Source organism: Pan troglodytes, chromosome 4, assembly GCF_028858775.2.
Source record: "Pan troglodytes isolate AG18354 chromosome 4, NHGRI_mPanTro3-v2.0_pri, whole genome shotgun sequence".
Lineage (NCBI taxonomy): Eukaryota > Metazoa > Chordata > Mammalia > Primates > Hominidae > Pan > Pan troglodytes.
In genome coordinates this window covers 162,251,151-162,266,350 of record NC_072402.2, presented here as the reverse complement: position 1 = coordinate 162,266,350, position 15,200 = coordinate 162,251,151, and the positions used below count along the sequence as shown (strand labels likewise).

Sequence of the window (15,200 nt, the reverse complement as noted above, 5' to 3'; positions counted from 1 at the left end):
CATTTCCACTGAGTGCCTTCATTATTCAGATGAAGATTCTGTATCTGAGAGGTTTGGGTAACTTCACCATTTACAGCTATTTAGTGGCCGCAATGAAGATTTCTCTTAAAGGAGGACACTAAAGAGATTTCTAAAGGAGAAGGCTAGTTTCTGCAATGGTTCAATCTACAGTCTACAATGATTCTCCCATTGGTTCCTGAAGCAGAGGCCAGAAGAATTGAGGGGTGTGTGTGTGTGTGTGTGTGGAGTTACCCAGAGGGTTAAATGAATTCATAGAGATTCTAACATTCTGTGTAGCTTAAACAAAGTAAGTAATGAATCTTAAGCATAATGTAACTTTTTCTTATCTTAAATTTTAAATACAACTTCATTCAAACATATTACTTCATAGCTGCTTTATCATAACGCACTTTCATAATAAGAGTAGGGCTACTATTGTGTTGAAGTACAAGAATTATTTTTCCTTAAAGAACATTTATACTAAATCTAAAAACCATTTAATGGTCTTTCTTCTTGAAAAATCGGTCCTATCCTGTCATTGCACCAAGAATTTGACACTTATTTAAAATTGTTTACTTTAATCACATCTACATTAGTCCTGTCCCTAACTCAGAAAGAAAAAGAAAGTAAGTAAAAAGAGGAAAACAGGTAAAATTTTCTGCAGAGTGTGGCAATGAGAAGGATGGTGAGCAAAACTAGAATTGCACAACTAGCATTAGTGGTGTTTGAACATTTACAATGCAAGTTCAAGTTCAGTTCCTCTATGGTGGTTCAGACTGGTCTCTTCTAACAGCAGATTGGAAACCATCTCTCTTTCTAAATCCTTTCAAAGGATTCTCTTGAAGGAATCAGGACAAAAGTCTTTAGAGCATCCTCTGGAGCCCTGTGCAATCTACTCATTTTCTATCTCATATCTCACTATATTCTGCCTTTTCTCTATACTATTTGGTCTTTCAGGGACCCCTGATACAGCATGTTTATATATGAAGTTCCTCGACCTGGAATGTTTTTTTTTTTTCTTTTTTTATTTACCCAATAAATTCAATCAAACTATAGCAAAACAGTTTTGTTCTCATAAAAATATTTTCTAATCTTCCTAAGTGCATCAAACTATCCCTAATACAAACTTTCATGAAATCATGTGGCTCTTGTTAACAGTTCTTATCGCAGTCATGATTTTACAGTTATCTATAAAATGATTTGATTTTGATTTTTGTTCTCTTTCAACTAGAATCTAAGCTCCCTGAACACAGAGACCATGCTGGTTTCTGTCCATTAGTGTTAATGCAGAGCTAGATGACTGGATGATCTAATTTTATCCTCAAACCTATCTTCATGTAGCTATTCTATATTCTTATTTTATAAATTAGGAAACAAAAGAGTTAGAAAGTATGGATTGCACATGGTCACAAAATAGATGTCCACTGACCTTGAACTTGTATTTAAATCAATTTATGCCAGGACTTTTATTTCTTCACACATACCCTGTAGATATACTCAATCACTTAACGTATCCTGCTACTTCAAACAAAGGTCTCATTATGTTAAGTTCATTATTTACATTTTCTGTGCTCCTTTCCAGTAAGTGTTAAATAATTAGAAGACATCATTTAAGGTTTTAAAAATTAAAGCATTTCACTCTTACCCACAGAAGATAATGGTAAAGATTATTTTGATCATTTTTTCATTGTTCCTATTTGTATAACCATTGCAAAGTATTATTCAAACAGAACAGAAGTTACTGCCAGCATCTGGATATAGGTTTATAGGTTTTTGAATAATTTATTCAAAATTTAACTTTAAACACTCTCTTCAGTGATTGTCAGTTTAAAAAGTAATTACCTGTAATTTTGCCATGTTTTTGCAGCATGAAAAACGTTTTTCCTAGCATCCTAACTTTTGTTTTATGTCTACCTCTGGACGGATAGACTAGACAAGACTAGACACATTATACCAGTGTGCTCTGAAAGCAGTCTTATTGATGTTGAAGCTTTTTAAGGAGTTCAAAAAAATGAAAGTAATGGGCTTTGTCATGCCACCAGAAACAAAGTGGTTTTAGTTCTTAAAGAACTGCTTAGAACAACATGGCAAGCAGTACAATCAAATTATTTTGTCTGCTTGTCTAACATGAAGGCAACGCTATCAACTGACATCCTGCAGCTCTGAGATAAGACTCTGGAGAAAGGCCTGGGAAAACCATGTTTATCTTACAGGAGACAATGATTAGGTAATTTGGACATTTCATATTTAATAAAAACTATTTAAATCAGAAACCATCAGACCTGCACCGATGGGACTTACATTTATATTGTACCCTCTGTCTGCCTCCAAAAAGGGATTGAATCCTTTTCATTTTTAAGAAGTACTCTTTAAAATGAAGGAAGCGTGTTAAATGCTTGGAATTACTTTTAAATTAAACCATACAGCTGACATGAATAAAAGGGGACCTCCAAAAATGCTCCATAATGATACGGAGAGCAACCAGCTAGCACAACACTTGACTTGTTTTTCCATAGTAGGTTTGATCTGCACTGCAATGAAAATATTGAAAATGATTTCTGGGCCTCACTGATATCACAAATCATAACTTGCATAAAGCCATAGGCGTAATCAAAGATCCATTTGCGCAGTGCTTCATATGTGCGTGTGCCCATACAGGAAATACTCACTGCTTTATAATCAGGTCTGCAAACAGTTTTCATTCATCTCCCATTTTATTAAAGCTGTGGAAAGGACGAAAAGATGGGATCAAATGTAAAAAAGAATGAGGTTAGAAAGCAAGGCAAGCTCACTTTTTAAAATAAAAAATTTACTTGCTATATATACTCAATTTTCAGGTGAACTGTATGTCATAAAGTAATCATAGAAATGGCTTTTTTCCCCAGAAAAAGGACTTTTTGAATTTTCAAACCAAAATGTAAAATCTGCAACTTTGAACTCCTATGCTGAATAAATCATAATAATTAAGATCTCATTCTTCAAGAAATCACATTATACAGGTGAATAGAAGCCAAGCAAAACTGCTTTTACTCTTACTAATGAGATAGATTTACTGCACCTCTGATTTAGTTATACATTGGGATGGTGTGTGTGAGTGTGTAAATATCTGAACTCCAAGACATGCATAAAAATAAAACAGAATCAGTTTCTCTAGGTAAGAAAGACATTTGCCCAATATCATCTCAGCTTTATAGCTTTATGCAAAACAGTACTTCAAGTAGCTTTATGCAAAAGAGTACTGCAAGTTTATTAACGATTTTAGCTTCATTTTAGGAGTGTCCCACAAGAATTCTCTGGCATAACGTTCTAACTGAATGTATGAGAGCAATTACTGCTGGCCCTTAGGCAGGAAAACACACTCACACAAAATGAGGCTTTATCCTTTGACATAATTATGTGTTGGTCCAGATTTTGTTTGTTTTAGAACTGGAATTTTGTTAAATTATATTTTTATTATTTTTTGATCATTGTATCTTTTCTGTTCGACTGAGAAGAAATATCTAAAGTAGGAGGGTCAATCAGAATTACGAAATCATTCAAAACTAGAATCCTTTTAATAATAAAAACTACACATAATGACTTATTTTTATACATGTCATATATAAATGAATATATACATGTAACATATATTGACTAGGAAAACAGTAATAGGAAAGAAAAGAAGAGAATAGGTGAGAGGAGAAAGCTGTGGATAACTAGTGGTATTTTTTTTAACTCCTGCAAATATAGATATAATGATCAACCTTAAATGTTTTGACAGCTTAGCTTTTATTTTCATTGCAGTTTTCACTCCCTATTGAGAAATTCACAACTATAGTGTCAGATTCCATTGGCCCATATGTGCTGCAACTTTTAGGTTTCCCTCAAATGCAAGTAGAATTACTTATAGTACCGTACTGCAAAACAGTGCTTAACAATAAAATACAAGCATCCAAATGATTAATTAAAATAAGGGCCTGAAGAATGAAGATGCCATGGTAAAAACATATTTGTGGTACATATAATTAAGTCCTCTGAAAATCATTATCATAATTACAAAGTAGAACAAACATAGTTTAAACCTTGTCAATTGCGAATACAATAATAAGAGAGTAGGCTATGGATAGAGAAAAGCTAAGAAATGTGTAAGAGTACCATTTCTCTTATATTTCACCCAAGGGAATCATAAATCTTGTCTAGTGTTATAAACTGTACCTAAACATTACTTAATTATCTTAATATTTCTATAATATATTTAATCTGATAATGATTTTGTAGGAACTAAAGAATTTGTCAATTACTTTGACACTCTAAAACGTTTTGTATTTATAAATATGAAAGAAATTCCAAAGGTCTTTTAACTCTTCAAAGATTAAGAGTTTCCAGGAAATTTTCCAAAAATTTCATGGGTTTTCTTTATCCTTTTCTTGTCAGAAAAGGACATTGGTGCCACCATTTTAGAAGCCAATTTGGCAACATTTATGACAATATAAAATTTTGTCCCAGTAATTCCAGTGCAAACCCCATGAATACACTGGTGAAGTGTCACCTAATTTTATATAAAACTATACTAATGGCAACATTATTTGATGGAAAAATACCTGAGTAAGACTGAAATGCTCAAATATACAGAAGTGGTTAAATAAATTGTGCTACATCTACATGAAGATTTATATAATTTTGTATTCAAAATTTGTATGCCCTGATATGGAATGCCTTAAGAGATAGATATCTAAGGAAGGAAAAATTCAGGTACTGAACAGTACATAAAGTTTAATCTGTTTTCTGTAATTAAAATGTGTGTATATTCGAGAAGACAGAGAGAGAGAGAGAAAAGACAATAAGGGTTATAACTTTTTGCCTTGAGGTGACCACAATGAAACTTAACAGTTAACTTTGAAGGGCTAGGAAATAGCAGATAGATGTTCTTTTTATTTTAACACTTTCTTTCTTTGTAAAATGTAATGTACATACAGAAAAAGTATATAACAAATACAAGGTTTAACAAATGCTATAAAACAAATAACTCATCACCCAAATAAAAATAAAGTGAAAAATACTACTAACTTAGAAGTTTCCGTCTCACTTTTCTTGACTTAAATTTCCATTTCCCTGCTAGAAGTAATTATTAACCAAGCTTTTAAAATAACTCATTTACTTTTCTTTACAATGTTATCAGTTGTGAAATGTATTACCTTGCCTTGCTTCTTTGATTTACCATGACGTTTGTGAGATTAATCCATATTGTTTGTAGAAAGATATTGTTTACCCATTGTAATGGCTATTGATTCACATGTGAATATTGGACAGTTTATTTATCCTTTCTAACACAGAGAAATACTTTTGTTGTTTCAAGTTTGGGGATAAAACTTTAACAAAGCTGCCTTAAGTATATTTGTACACGAACATACTCATGCATTTCTTCAGTCTAGGGTATATCTTTAGGTGTGTAGGTGTTAAGATATACATTATTTATAACTCAAATAACTTAATTTTTTTCCAGTTTACACTCTCACCAACAATACATGAAAGTTCCCATTGATCCACATCCTCAGCAAGGTAGCAGTATCTGACTTTCCCTCCGCCTCTTCCTCCCTCACCCTTTTCCTTCACTCCACTTCCTCTCTGTCCTTTCTTCTTCCCTCCCTCTTTCTCTCCCTTTCTCCCTCCCTCTCTTCCTCCTTCCTTCCTATCAAACAAGTAAACAAAGCAAATCAATAAAATAAACTAAAAACAATCAATCAAATAAATCTGCAATGCCACCTAAGTCAAATACTAAGTGTCTCTATACGTTTGGATGTGCTTCTGTACATGCGTAATTTTTCTGTTAGACTATCTTTGTTTCAATTATACTAATTATTCAAACTTTATAAGAATTCTGTTATCTGACAGATCAACTCCTTCAAATTTGTTGTGCTTCCAGTAGTCTTAACTTCTTAAGTTAAATACTCAAAGTTAAAAAAAATGAAGTTAATAGTTAAAAAAAATCTTTTCTTGTTTCTTGAAATTTCCATAAAAAATTGAGAATCAGCTTCTCAAGATGCTTTTACATTTCTTTTGATATATTTCTAAAATGTTGTCATCTTATTTTAAATTTTGTTTTGTTTCAGTTATAATCAGAAAATTATCTGGGTTTATGAGTCAGTTTGTTGTTATTTTCTCTCCTATTCTTTTTAATATTAAAAATTTTATATGCCTTATAGGTGATATCTGGAATAACTTTTACATTTTGATGAGAAAGCAACCCTTAATTTTGATTATAAAATACCCCTGAATTCTAATTGCAATTCTACCATTTAACAAACTAAGCAATCACTCACTAAATTAAAAATTAAGTATGCTATGGCCATGTGTGTTTTTCTTCCTCTTCCTTTGAGGATGTATTATCTGTCTCGCCAAATCCACAAATACTGTACTGTAATGGCTTAGATTCTTCATTATTTCTGTTGAACTCAAATCTCTTCCCTCTAGATGCTCTAATTTCTTTACTGTTCCCATTAATTTGATCTTAAAAACATCAATATCTTATTATAGTTTGCTTACCGTTTCCAGTTTCCTCAATGGATGGAGCCATACTATAATAATTTTTTAACAATGTCATTTTGCTTAATAAAGTATGGTCAACATTTTTCATATCTATATCCGTGTAGCTGCCCAATTCTTTTTGACAATCACCAAATTAGTTCTAAAGTACGGCTATACCATAATGTGTACAGGTATTTTGATCTCAGTCTTGGAAACTCTTTACAGTTTCAAAATTCATATTGTATACTAACAGCCAACAGTCTTCTAGACATCAATTCTTATTATCAATAACCCCAGTGTGCCCTGCCATTGTTCCATATTTAACTTTATTTACAATATGCAACTTGGCAATTTTTTTTCACATTTTTTCTTTCTTTTTGTGGGGGAGTATTGTGCTTGGGATACACACACACACACACACACACAAACACAAACTACACTATATATATATATATATATATGTATATATACAATGGTAACGTTAAAAAGACTACATTAATACACCTGAAATATTATCTTTCTTTCCTTTAATTTAGGATGCCAAATGTACGCTCCCTCAAGGAAATAAGGGTTTGCAACTATTAATTTCAGCTTCTATAACTAAAACAAAAAGATTTCCAAAAATATATTCATATTGTTAATTTCATGTAGTTACTGTCTTTCTCTCTCTCTTTTCTCCTTCTCTCCCTCTTTCTCTTCCTGATTCTCATCTGTCTTTTTCTTGAGCAGTATGTTAATTGGAAGTGGGCATGCATAAAAATATGGCAAGTAAGACATTTTTATGCCACAATGCTTTAAAGGTTAAAAAAATCCTCTAGTAAGCTTGCTTCATGTATTTAACTCAGCCTTTCTTTCATGAAAAAGTTGATGAAATGCTATGTGGCAGAGAAATTCAAAACCCAAGTAAGATTATTTTTTTCATTGTCTCTTCTCATATTTAAAAACTACAAAAGATATCGTTACTTGAGCTTTCTAAATATGTTCAGAATATAATTGTTTCTCATGCTAGTCAAGCTTCCACTGCTGTTGAAAAGAAAAAAAAGAGTCTACTGCAGCTTAGATATAACTCTGACAGTCTTTGCTAGTTAAAATTGAAACTCACAGAGCATGACCTGTCATTTCTCTCTCTCTACCATGAATCTTTGCTATTACTAATTTACCACAAGCAATATAGTGACCTTAGGGCTGATTAATTAGCTGTTGGTTTATGCATTTTACAACATTAATTGTGAAAGCATTCACTGTTATTTCACGGTTAGATTAACCTTGTTACTGTGAAAAACTAGAGAAAGAGAAGCCTCGTTAGATTGTTTCTATGACATTTTGAGAGGGTTTTAACTCACTAAATGAAACACAGGACTTCTATATTGTTTTTGAAAGCCTAGTACACTATTCATATTAGCAAATATTGGCCTATCTTTTCCTGGTCACTTCACGATTCTTGTTGCTTCTCTAACCAGTACCAGGCAGTTTTCCTTTGCTTATACCACAGCTTTTCTTCATATTGATTGTATTTTTTAAAATTTGCTACCCTAAGTTTTAAAGTAGGAACTTAGTCCCCATACAAATTCAAGCTTTAGAAAAGACTATGTTCATAGTTTGTCTTAACCTGTTCTCAGAGGAGCTCCTACATGTTTTGAGAATAAAACAGTCAAAACAGAGTAAGCAAGTCAATTTTATATAATCTCTATTTCTATTTTGAAATAACAGCCAATTATTTCAATAGCTAAATAATTTCCTACTGGCTAAACATCTTGGAAAACTTGAATAACCTCAAGCCACAAAAATGTCTATTTATTATTTGTTAACTTTTATTTTTTATTAATTTATTTTTAATTGACAAAAATAATTATGTGTATTTATGGGGTAAAATGTGATGTTTCAATCTATTTATACATTGTAGGAAGATTCAATTAAGCTAAATAACATATCCATCACCTCACCAACTTATCTTTTTTTTGGTGAGGGTGGGAAAAATTCTTTTAGCAATTTTGAAATATGCAAATACATTAGTATTAACTGTGGTCACCATACAGAAATAAATGGCTATATATTTATAAATGCCTTTCTCATTTGGGGTGCTAGTGCTTACAAAAGAAAATTATACCTCCAAAATAACTTAAAATGATTAAGATGTAACTGGAGTACAAAAAGAAAATGACTCAAGAATAATTTGCTTAATTCCCTTCTCAGCTCGTTCTGGGGTTTTTAGAGCTCATTTATTATTCTTACCTATGATACTAAAAAGTTTTTTTTTAGAAAAGTCAAATACTGAATTACTCATAACAGACATAAAAGAAAGTGGTATTTTCTATCAAGAAGAAAAAAACATATTGCATAAGATCATCTACCAAGACACTTGTGATTAATGTTATACTAGCCTAGAAGAGCACACAAATAGAATACATTTTCTTAGAGGTCTAATTAAAAGGATGTAAAAATATTCTTGGGTCAAAATTAACATTTAAGATTTTAATGAGATTTTTCACTCAATAAATACGTGTTGATTGATCAAGGCTTCTTTTTCTTTTTAGACTTAAAAAGAAAGTCAAGATTGATCTTGTCATTTGTTTTGCAGCCCTCATATTGCTTCCTTTTACTTTGATTTCTATCCGTAACCTGACTAGCAGTACAAGAAAGTAACATGAGACCTCTGTGTAGTTGGATGAAGATGCTGTGTCCATATTTTATGAGAGAAGGAAGATGCCAGGATAGTGGCTGCTACCATTTCCATCACTGTACTTTAAATCACGTAAGGTAATATGAGTGTGTATTTGAGCATGTGTCCACTTTTACGTATGGAATGTATTTGTATCTATCTATATGGGGTGTGTGTGTGTGTGTGTGTGTGTGTGTGTGTGTGTGTGTGTGTAGTCTCTGGAAGCAAGTTCCATTCTCCATGGTCCTTGATAGGAGTTATTTTGTATCCAAAATTTTTTATGCTCTTACATTTAACTAAGCCTAACATTTTGTAATATTCTTTTTATGCAGTTTTTAAAATTTTCTTTCTGATCCTAATTGTGAAAAGGAGTGTCTTTCATCTTGTCACCTGACCTCTCTCTTCTCCACTAATAACCATCTTTAAAAAGACCCCACCTGCACTCCCATGTTCAATGCAGCACTATATGCAATATCCAAGATTTGGAGTAATCTAAATGTCTATCAATGGATGAATGGATAAGGAAAATGTGGTACATAAACAAAATGGAATATTATGCAGCCATAAAAAAGAATGAAATCTGTCATGTGCAACAACATGGATGGAACCCCAGAGCATCTTAATTTCCAATCTTTTTTCGCTCCTGTCCTAGTCTCATTCTTATAAAAGAAAAGAAATGGGATTGCAGATTCTCTGCATTAGGCTAATCATTTTAACCTAAGTGATCACTTTGATTTAGCCTAAAAACTCAATTTTCTAAAATTTGCATACTTTCTAACTAGAAATGATCAATACACTGTGCTTTTATTTTTCCTTATTCACCAAACATTTATTTGCCTTAATAAACCCAGTAAAGGAACTTAGTGCAGAAATATGAAAACATGTAATAATGAGAAGATGTCGTTTGTATCTTAAGTGAATATAGGCCATACCTCCTGAGTTTGTAAAAGATATGTAACATCAGTGAAGATGGTTTTTGAAGAGCTCCCTCCTTTCCTGGTAACCTATGTTTCATATTTGCTGAGAAGGCCAGTTGAGAAAATTATGTATAGCTAATTGGACTAATGCAGATACAGATTATTTATAATTCAACATAATTGAGTTTTTTTCTGTTTTTTGAAGACTATTCATTTCACTGAAATTAATGTTCAAAAAAGCAATATTTGAAGTTATAAAAATGGTGTCCAAAGTCTAATGAACAATCATTTTCTTTTGGAAAGTTTTACAATACTGAAATGTTTACTGTGTAGTGTGGGATTATTTTCATCCTTCTGTTCTTATTTTGCTTGCAGAAAAAAAATGTTGTGCCTGTCATATGACTTGGAAAACTTGAAGAATTTGATACTGTATATAAAAGTTTATAACCTAAAGATACAGCCTTCATGTTCAAGTTTGAATCAATAGGGAGATTTTAAAGAATAAAGTAGTGTCATTTAGATTAATTCCAACCTTCCTAACTTTCTGAGTATATTTCTGCAAAGGTCAGCTCTTGCAAGAAAATAATTAGATAAAGGTGAAACTTGCTAGCATCAATAACATAAACCAAACTTTCTCAAGCCAGAATTAGCTAAAACTGGAACCAAGAAAACACAATTATAACACAGTTTTTAATAATAGAAAGTGTTACTTGACCTCAGTCTCTGATGTTCATTAAAAAGAAAAATATGAATTACTCATGTTTACCATATAAGTTTTTGGTATACAGGAAATTGTTATCATCTCCGAGGAATTAATAAAAATATTTTAATATTCAAAGCATTTTAACACTTTGTCAATTCTGAGCTTCTAGGCTGAATTGCGTTTGTTACCACATCATGGTAAGGGGCTCATCACATTAGTGAGGATTTCCATTATTTACAGACCTGTGTACCAGATTCTGACCATCTCAAAGCCTCAATCATGAGAACTTTCCTCCTACCTTCCTAAGGATTTATCAACTTATATTTTTGAATCGTCTTGTCAGAATAGATGCTAAAAGGAAGGCCTGACAGTGTACAAGTTTTATGGGCTTTCAATTATTCAGCTGTCTGTCATCTTATGTGGAGTCAGGACAACCCAGATCAGATGAAATGCAATAATAAGTACCAGTAGGTAAGCCCAACTTCATGAGAGGCATAAAAAGGAAAAGAATGTTAGGACCATACTTCCTGGTAACCGAAAACCCACACTAATCTATAATCCTAGGATATAGTGTTTTCAAATGGAATCGCTGTATTGAGATCTGCAGTACAAATTCTACTAATTGCATTTGCACACCTGCTCTATCCTTGCAACTGTGGGTTTTGAAGCCTGGGGATATTTCTAGCAATCTTGCCATTAATTACACTTCAAAATTACCTGATTGCATAGCACAATGTTTGGAATAACACATGAAGCAGGGCTTTGGTATGTCATGTTTTTGTGGAGGAAAGGAGTCCTTTTTTCTTCTCAATGCACTCACCTCCTCATGCTACTGTATTTCTGCCTCTTCTCTCTTTTCTTCACAAGTTCAATTGCTTCTACCAAGACGCTAATGTCATAATTTCTCAAGGCTCTATCCCAATGCATTTCTTCTTTTCATTCTATACTCGTCTCCTAAGAATTTCACCTGCACTCATGTCATTATCATCAATATACATCTTCCTAGAGCTTTAGATTCATATACCCTACTAGCTACTTGAAGCCTTGTTTAAATGTTATAATTGTGTCACAAGTCCAGTGTTTCTAAAGTGGAACCCGACTGAGCCTATAGATTCCAAAAGATCTTTAATAAATACTGTTTTTCTTTTCTCCTGGAATTCTCTTTCCACTCATCTTCCCCTAGTTAATTCCTAAATATTCTTTAATCATATAGGTTTCTTGATCTTCTTAACAAGAGAAAATTATTTGAAACTCTCCCTGGACTCTGAACCTTTTCTTTATATTCTCTATTAAAATTCTAATTGAAATCAAATAATCGCACAATAAAAATGTAACAACGATCTCTATCACTTGGGTGTCAATGCCAAGAGGACTAAAACCCTGTTTATAAAGTCTCATGATTGCATTGCTGGTATCCAGGATACTGCCAGACCAGAGGTAGATGTTTGAAATATCTGTCAATTAAATGAGAATGAAGGAATGACAGAGCTACTGCTGAAGATCCACCAAAGAGAAAGAAAAAGCTTAACTTGAATATCACTTTAGCTGAAAGATTTGAGCAAAGTGAAAATTGAGTGTTCTACCAAACAAAATTTCATTTTGGCTCATCACATTGCCAAATTCCTTATGAAATTTAAAGGAGACATCAAATTAGCCACTTCTTGGGAGTATGGAATGACTCGAAAATGAATAATTTCACCTGAATAGGGGCTAAGCTGTCAGAGAAAAGTAAATTTGATAACATTATTTTGTATTCAAATTATGTGTTTATTTGTTTTGAGACAGGGTCTCGCTCTGCTGCTCAAGCTGGCGTGCAGTGGCACCTCACAGCTTACTGAAGCCTCAACCTCTCTGACTCAAGTGATGCTCCCACCTCAGTCTCTGGACTAGCTGAGACTACAAGTGTGTGCCACTACGCCTGACTAATTCTTTTATTTTTTGGTAGAGAGGCGGGTCTCATTCTGTTGCCCAGGCTCGTCTTGAACTCCTAGGCTCAAGCATTCCTCCTGCCTCAGCCTCTCAAAGTTCTGGATTACAGGCAGGAGCCATTGCACCAGCCTTGTTATCAAACTTTTGTGATACAAATATGAAGACATTATTTATTATAAAAGGTAATATGGCTGGTGAAAATTAACATGGAAGCACATGTATGATAGTTTTAACTGCCTAATAGCAATAATCCAGTAGTTATGAATGCTGTAATTCAATCAAGAAACATGCACTTTTGGGGTTTCTACCTCAGAAAAAGACTAGATGCTCTGCGCATAGTGGTTTATAATGTGTCCTCAGCATACCTCCTGCATGGACTACCAATGGATCTAAGCTTTGTGGGAAATCCCTTGAGCACTGTCTTAGTCCATTGAGACTGCTGTAACAAAATGTACTATAAAATGAGTATCTTATTAACACCAGACATGTTTTGCTTACAGCTCTAGAAACTGGGAAGTCTTAAGATCAAGGCACTAGCATATTCTGTGTCTGGTGAGGGCATGCTTGCTCATAAATGGTGCTTTCTTGCTGTGTCCTCTTCTGGCAGAAGAGGTGAAGGATTTCCTTTGGGTCTCTTTTTCACAGGGACACTATGCCATTCATGTGGGCTCTGCCCTGATAACCTAACCAAGCCCCAATAACCTCATCTAATAACATCACCTTGGAAGTTAGAATTTCAATATATTAATTTGGGGTGGGGGTTGGACAAAAGCATCCAGAACTTAGCAAATATGTAACATTCTTAGTCTGAAAGTAATTGCAATGGTAGTTCATAGCTCAGTGATTCTATAGTCCTCATTAACTCTTCCATTAAGAAATATAAATATTATATTTGCAGGACTCATCAAAATATTTTCCTGAACTGACCACATATCCCACAATTTGTTTAATTCTACTTTTAGATATTCTACTACTTATCATATCACATGACCTGACTTTTCATTAACAGAATATGGTCATTTTACATGAAACTGCATTCAAGAAAGAAAGTAAAACACAAAGCTTTTGAAAATAAACATCTGTATAAGTTTGATACTTAACAAAAGTAATGACTATTTGTCCCTTAATTAGAAGGTAGTTCGGTTTTAGTATGCCTTTGAATGACAATATTTGACTCGATATATCAGAATGTTAGGCATTCTGTGGAGACATATTAGGGTTCGCATGTCAGAAGCGTGTTGCTATAATATAAATATAATTCTAAAGAAGAGACAATATTGAAATAGAATCAGAATCAAATAAATAGAGATTATTTAATGTGACCTTATTAGAATTTATTCACCAACAAATAATGCTTTGTCTCCAAACCAAGTATTTTTACATACTTATAAGGATTTTTGTGTTATTTATTTTGTTCCTAGCTAATCATTTTGTTGCAGAGTTCTAGGTAATTTTTTGGCTGTGAGCAATTTATGGCCATTTTGAACAAAGGTACAGGTGAGTGAAGGTGGAAAGAATAAGCTTCCCTTATCTATGAAACAGAATCAGTATGCAAAAGGATATTTGATGAACCTGAAGATATCTGGCTACAGCGTGCACAGTGGTGACATAACCTACAAAAGGCCAGTGGATAAGGATCCCAGACAAAATCTACAGCAAGGAGTTTCTTCTTGTTCTTTTTATTAAGGTCTGTTGTTATTACCAAAAGTTATCAGGGAAGGATATTTTGGCATTTTGGTTAATAACTTCTTTGTGACTCTGTCTCTCAGTCCTAGGGAGCTAGAGCAAATGAAATTGGTAGTGTTTGGCTGGCTATATTTTATGAAAAGCTACTTCCCATCTTTCTGTCTCACTTGTAAAAGTATAAGAAAATGACCAAAGCCCTTATAAGCCAAGATATATTTCAGAATACTTAAAAAAAAACAAAAAACAAGAGGGAGCTTTGTGAAGTTTTAAAAAAAACTCTTGAACTTCATTCTAACAATCGTAAATACAGCGAGTAGTATCACAGAGAAAAATGAAATGACTCTCTAGATAATACTATGACTATTAACACTACCCATTTTAATGAGAAAATAAATTACTATTTGTTTAAAACAAAAACAGAAAAAATGTTTGTCTTTATATTGTCACATACTATAAATCATAGGATTCTTAACATGTTATTAACACCAGAAGTCTAAAGAACTTTGGGATTAACTAAACAGGCATTTTAACTTTTGGCTCTACCACTCTCTAAATGTAAGATATTGGGTAAATTATTTACTTTTTTGTAAAAATCATTTGTAAAATAAGATTAATAATAGTGCCCAACAGTGTTACTATGAGAATTAGATGAGGTAATTTAACATAAACTACTACTAACAATGCCTAGCAAATATATTTTTAAAAAACTCAAATAGGATTTATTTTTACTGTTCATATTAATATTACTGGGAGGATTCTGGGACAATAGTGGAATCCGGATCTCCTGAATCTCTATTTAAAA

The 15,200-nt window shown here is 32.9% G+C and overlaps 1 protein-coding gene across 8 annotated transcripts in view; it reads right to left on the bottom strand.

Annotated features, from left to right (window-relative positions):
* The window catches only part of TENM2 (teneurin transmembrane protein 2), a 3,953,434-nt gene that overhangs the window by 3,670,073 nt on the left and 268,161 nt on the right, over window positions 1-15,200 (bottom strand). For 6 of the 8 annotated variants that reach the window (XM_054685270.2, XM_054685273.2, XM_054685274.2 and 3 more), the window contains exon 2: window positions 2,670-2,723. The exons of the other annotated variants lie outside the window; for them this stretch is intronic. The gene's annotated coding sequence lies outside the window, so the exon portion shown is untranslated. The remainder of the gene's footprint in view (window positions 1-2,669; window positions 2,724-15,200) is intronic. 8 annotated transcript variants of the gene reach the window in all.